The sequence below is a fragment of the Halyomorpha halys genome, unplaced genomic scaffold, assembly GCF_000696795.3.
Source record: "Halyomorpha halys isolate HHAL.00 unplaced genomic scaffold, Hhal_1.1 Scaffold725.1, whole genome shotgun sequence".
Lineage (NCBI taxonomy): Eukaryota > Metazoa > Arthropoda > Insecta > Hemiptera > Pentatomidae > Halyomorpha > Halyomorpha halys.
The window spans coordinates 370592-377372 of NW_027110211.1; the positions used below are offsets into that span (position 1 = coordinate 370592).

A 6781-nucleotide genomic window follows, 5' to 3' on the forward strand; every position below is an offset into this window, starting at 1 on the left:
TATAAAATAATAAACAATAGAAATACAAATATAAACAAGAATACCAGTAAAACAAATGGAATAACACAAAATACAAATATAAATAAAACAATAAACTGTATATCAGAATTCTTTTTGCTCAATTATGGAAAACAATATTATAAAGGATGTTATTCATTTTAAAAGGGCATTAATTATTGATATTCCTAAACCAATTATATTTAATACTTAATCAGACCATTTTGAGCATGTTTTGTATATAGTAATTAGAAAGAAGAAATAAACTATAAGTCATATTTCTCTAATTAAGACAAATAATTTCAGGTATTTAAAATTGTATTATAATGTATAATTGTTATGTAATATCTGATTTTTAAAATTTATTTTAATCATTTATTAAAAATTAGCTAATTACCTTACATGAATGATAGCAATGAGTACATTTTTTTATTTATTCATTTTAAAGTTTATTGATGGAGATTGAATTCAAATGACTAATTAATTTGGAAATTTCTAGCATCTATTGATAAAGCTTTTAATAGCTTGTAGAATGAAGAAAAATGTGGCTCATTGTAATTTAAAAGAATCCTGAATTACTTTTTACTCACGTTTGACAAATATATTTAGTTTTTATATTAATGTTATTAAAACTAAAATATGAAAATATTACTAACTTAATTTAGGTTACTAGAAATAAGAATTGTAATACTTTTATGGTTTAAATATACTTCATGAGGAAACTGTTGACAGGGATACATAGCAATAAAGAAAATCCTAAAGAATTATCATGAAAAAGGAAAATAAGGAATGTTTTTCAGAAATATAAATTTATGAAATACCTATTTTCATATATTTGAGTTTAAGTAAGCTAATTGCTAGAATTTATTTTTTTTAAATTCAGTTATTATCTGTAATTGATCTGTCATTATTAATAAAAATTTAATTGATATATCTAAAAAGAAATGATAATTAAAATTACTTAATATGGAACAAAAATTTAGTATGCCTGCCAATTGATCTATATAAAAATTTAAGAGTGAATCTAATATACAGCATGCAACTTTGAAAACTGGAAAAGGTAGACATTTCTAGTGTTTCCACTGAAATCCTCTAATGGTACTTCCTCCAGTATAATAATTAGGGTAGATGTAGTTCTTTTTTATTAAGTTGGATTATTTTGAATAAATTATGAATTGTTATAAATATTCTGAAAATTCAAAAATGATTTATGGCCTCATGAGGATTATATATGTCCTAAATTTCAATGAATAACTGTAATGGTTTCCTTACCTGTTAGGCATAAGTGCAGTAAAGGAACTATGAAAAACCACATGATTTCTGATCTGATTCCTTCTTGAAAGTAAGGTTCGGAATGGCTTATGAGTATAAGTAATACTGTCAGAGTCTCTAATGTACTCGTTTTTAAAGATGCAATAATTTCTTAAATTCATTAATGAAAATAAAAAGGATCACGTTTTTTATTCTTCAGTAAACAATAGAAAACGGTAGCTGTCCATTGCTTTATGTAATTAGTTACAGAAAAGTCATAAAACTACTGTATCTTCTTGTGAATTGGTACTGTAAAATGATTCTGATAAAAGGACCATGAAATTATATTTGATTGTTATGCAAATTTTAAAAATTGTTGGAAAAGCTTGATGAAACATTTAATATTATTTTTTCTATAATGTTTAGAAGTACGTTTTGCGTCAATCTGACTGAAAGTTATTTCAAATCTTTTTTTTTTTTGATGAATACAATATTTTATGTAATGTTGAATCATAAACAAAATCTACTTCATTCAATTATATTTGAATTTCATTTAATCCAAAATTCTTATAACAGGCGAACGGTAAAAGTTGTTTGATAGTTATGAGTAGAATTATTCAAAATTCAAATGAAAAAAGGTTTTAAATTGACATTAAAACACTGAGCATTTGACTATTTCACGAGGTGGTGTACATCTCACTATTCATTATTTATCCAGTTTATACCTAATCATACGCAACCCTTTACAAATTAAGCCTAACATTTCTATACAAATTTAATTTTCTTCCAAAGGAAATGTATCTCATATAAAATATTTTCAGTATTACAAATTTATAATTTTCATTTATAAAATAATTTATTATTATTATTATTTCATATTCTAAAATTATCACTTATTCTCATTTTGTAGATATAACTACCAATCAATTAAATTCTTAGCTATTTAAATAGTGTGAAATAATAATTTCCTCTATTATATAATAGATGACAACCGTACTGAAAAGAACTTTCTCAATGATAAAATGTAAAAAAAATGTTCAACTTGTTTTGAAGTGTTACAAATAAAATATAAAAATAACGACAGTTAGAAGAGAAAGTATTAAAATCCAAATTGAAAGTGTCATATCAAAGTTTCTTCTTATGTGGAAAGTAAAAGCAATTATTGATTAGCAATAGTTCGTGTCTTGGAAAACATTTGGAATTTTATGAATACAGTCCATTAATAAATATCATGTATTTTAAATGCACTTTAATACTGTATTTTCAAACATATTTTTATTGATTTAATTTAATGGCCTTCTCTATTCATCACGTTCTTGGATTCTAGATTGTATTGTTGAACGTGTGTTATGAAAAAATTTCTAGAATATAATATAAGAAAAGTTGGTTGGGGGTCAAGAAGAAAAATACGCAGCAAGTGTGAAACCTATTTTGATGTGTGATGATGTTTTGATGTCAGGTGGCATGCTGGGCATTTTATACATCATATCAACATGAAATAACATTGCGTTTATTTATTATTCCCATTATTCTAACGATAGTTAGGGGTCAAGTATTTTCATTTTGTAGGACCGCCGCTTAATGAAAAAGTTCGGCACCGCCTGCAGATCTCAGATCAATAGGCTTGTGCCTAACCTCTGAATTACGGGCAGCCCAATTATGAATTAATATTGATCTATTCATTGGATTCAATTGAAAATAATTGACTCTAGTTAGTTAATTAACAGATTACTATCATTTATCATATCTGAATTTGTTTGACATTCAGAAATACAATGCAGGACTATTATTACTTACCTGGGTTGAAGGTATCTTCCTTCTAGCTGTGATCATTGTTGCCTCCAGGATGACAGCTGGCCTCAGATGTCTTCTCTTAGTCTGCTACTCTGCAGCTGCCACTTGCTAGGGCCTGTATCTCTCTCCATCTGCTATCAGGTTATCTCTTTCTAGGACCTGTTCCCTCTGCTGCAACTCTGCAATCTCTAATCCGCTCCCTTTCCTTTTACCTCTGTTGTACCCACCAAAGTCAAGAAAGGTACGAAAATAGCAGAAAATAAATATTTTTTCTACTATTTTTTATAAGTTTGAACAAATATATCTTGCTTGGTTTTGATTTAATAACTTTTATTTATTTTCATTTATTAGTACAGAAATATTATTACATTGTAACAAAAGTAAAAAATAAAAATTACAGTAGTAATGAAATTTTTTGAATACTTTGGTTGACAAGCATATTTCTTAGAATCACTGTTTTCCCCTCTGAGCAAATCGTTGATTTGAAGCATTCGATTGTTCTTCAAACCAGGTCGGCTAAAAGGCTGAAAAATAATTTTGGATACTTATAGTTTGTTGTTATTTCTGAGCTAATTAAGAAATTTATTTTGGTATCATTTACTTAACCTTCAATATTAATATTTGATTTTTCTTGTCAAATAACAGAATTATTTTTATATTTTCATAAACCATGATATTTAGATATTAGATATTTCCCATGTTTGGGAAAAACACTATAACTAAAATTTATTAAGAAAGCAGTTTAGAAGTTTGATGTTTGCATTATTATCAATTTTCTTGAATTATTATTTATGAATTTTTCATTTCATTTGAAATACTTTTTAACAACAGATGTTTTGATAAATTTACTTCTCCAGCAGGATGCGGTCTGAAAACTTTAAACTGGTTTCCATTTTTGATTAATCATTTATTAAAAATAAGTTTGTGTATATTTTTAATACTAGTTACCTTTAGATGTCAGTAAGACTCATAGTTTCTAAATATATTAATTTTAACAACAGGATTGAAAAAATCTTATAGTAGTCTAGATTGTATTAATTAATTAATTGTGATTGGTCCCCTTTAAAAATTATTGGTAATGAAATAAATTTCTTCTTCATCCTGCTAACATGCAAATATTTAATTTCTTTATGATAAAGTAAGAACCTAAACTGGCTCATTTCCAAGAAAATGAAGATTAAAAATAGGATTTGTAACTCTCTTTATTACATCAAATATTATTCATCTCATTTTCTTACTGGTTTTCCTAGATTTAAGAGCACCTGGAAACGGTGTTTTGTAGCAATTGTTTTGTATTTTGATGCAGTAGGCTTGTATTGCTTTCCTAAATTTAACATGTTTCTTGCTTAATTATGATACTACTTTTCCTTATATCAATAACAGTATATTTTTTGGTTTTTATAATTTTTCTAGTGGTTTCATCCACAATAGTTGAGTAGGCATTAAATGTTTATTTTTTCTATTTTGCTTTCATAGAGGTTTATGTGAACCAGCTCTTGGTAATTTTATTATTTTTTGTTGTCTTGTGCTATTTAATTCAGTTAACTTTATTTTCATTTTATTGTGTAATATTAATGAACTGAATATATATTTACCTGTTTGTGTATTGAATATTGTCATAAATAAAAGATATGTACACCCTTCAATAGAATAGGGATCAAAACTGCTCATAACAGCATCAGAATTAACACTGAGCATAATACTGAACATAGCAGATCTATTAATCCTTGGAGGTCCAAATTCCACCCCTTGTAGCCACTATGGAAGATCAGAGTGGAGTCGAACCTCTCACATAATGAAAATATGCAGCTCCTGTTTGTGGGAATATAGTGCAAATATTTTGAGATTTCTGTACCAGCTGCATTTATCAACCAACTTTGAGGAGGTAATATATGTGATTACACAGATAAATGACTCTGTAATTATCATGTTTATATATTCTCAAGGTTCTAACTCAGAATTATACAACTAAATTGGCAGTGGTGTTGAAGTGCCTTAAGGTCCAAGACCTGATTCTGCTGAAGGGATCCCTTGTAATGTTGCAATGGGTTCCTTCGTACTGCCAAATTGAAGTGAAAAGTAATTACCGAAAAGAGGTTCACTTCCCAACTAAACTTTCTCCTACTGCCTGCTATCAGACCAAACATTTTACTCAGACGATACTAGGTATGGATATAGGGGGAATGAGGAGTAGCCAACCAGAACCTCACACATTGAATGGGTCCTATACACTATACTTATACCTTGATATTTATTTATTTATTACGTCTATCTTGAATTTCTGTTAGATGAGATTAGCAGTAGTGGCTTATCACACTAACAATGTATGCAAAAGCCATCCCTGCAATATCAATTGTTCACATTAAATATATTGCTCACAATGATATTATTCAGGCCTATCATCATCTGTTCCACAGCATATTTTCTGGCAGTTCCCCTGAAACTAGTGCTCTTTTTCCCAGATTTAAGTAAGCTATGTCAACTGCTGTTTCTCACTTCTATACATCCTAGACATATTCTTGGAACTAGGCACAGAACCCTCTATGTCCTGTGAGATATTACCACTAGTTCAGAACCCTTTCTAAGTGTGATCTGTGAGTGGGAAAGTATTAAACTTATACTGATCAGAGGAATTATTTGGTTTAGAAAGCCTCTAGTCTCTCTCATCCTCTTAGGAGATATTCGGTACTCCTCCAAATCCTCTAGTAGCCCCCATCCTGACCTTGAAAGGTCTCACAATCACAAAGTGCCTTTTTATTTTAATTACAAAGGTTTAGATCCATTGCTATATGATATTCTTTGTTTTGTGAGAGTCCCTAATTAAAAATGTAATATTTATCGGTTTCATTCAGAATGATTTCGAAGGATTCTACAAACAATCTCTCAACTATCTTTTTTGTCCTCAGTTGAAAATATAGGCATGAATAATTGTGGTATTAAATCTCTAATACACATTATGCTTAATCCACTACTGTTTGGGTGGTCTGTTTTTTTTAGTTTTTATATAATGTATTTATAAAAGTTGATTTGTTTTAAATATGTCCTAACTACTTAATTAACAGCTTTATGAGCTTATTAACTATAAGCAGAGAGCTCCAAGCACATTGATTTAGGCCAACCAAAAACTTAACTTAATGATTATAATCTCTCTATTCCAGAAGGCAGTGGGTAAGTAAATTTTCATTGGTTTCACTTTTTTTTTGCTTAATAAGGGCTAATCTTTAAATCAATCTACTTTTGGTTTTATTAGCTGATACAATTAACATCTGTTACTCTACATATTTGTAGAATTTGTTTCAAATTCAAGACCATATAGTTTTTGTTTTTGAATGTATAGCCATCCAGACATGCTGGTTAACTGAATTATATTTTTTACTGGATACTATTATATGGTAGTTATAGTCAGAGATGGGCAAGAATTAGCTATAGCTAAAACTAATAGCTAAAATTGCCATGGATACGACCCTTATTCATGAATGAACCATTGATAAATAAACATTTGTATCCATGGTAATTTTAGCTATTAGTTTCATAGTTACCCAACTCTGATTATAGTTATATTGTACTTTACCAAAGTTTTTATACACTTAATAAGTTAAAAATTTATTTCAAATTGACAATCAATTTTTTACCATGCAAGTATTAATTCTGTATTTGTAGTGAGTTCCATGCAATATTTAGTTTGTATGTGAGCATATTCAATACATAAAATCTAGTGGAACTAAATATATTATAATTA

At 28.3% G+C, this 6781-nt stretch overlaps 1 protein-coding gene and 1 long non-coding RNA gene across 2 annotated transcripts in view; one reads left to right on the top strand and one right to left on the bottom strand.

Annotated features, from left to right (window-relative positions):
- LOC106685707 (uncharacterized) overlaps window positions 1-1483 on the bottom strand; it is a 10367-nt gene extending 8884 nt beyond the window's left edge. The window contains exon 1 of the long non-coding RNA XR_010843690.1: window positions 1270-1483. This is a non-coding gene — a long non-coding RNA (uncharacterized lncRNA). The remainder of the gene's footprint in view (window positions 1-1269) is intronic.
- The window catches only part of LOC106685682 (uncharacterized), a 127013-nt gene that overhangs the window by 28611 nt on the left and 91621 nt on the right, over window positions 1-6781 (top strand). The gene's annotated exons all lie outside the window — the stretch shown is intronic.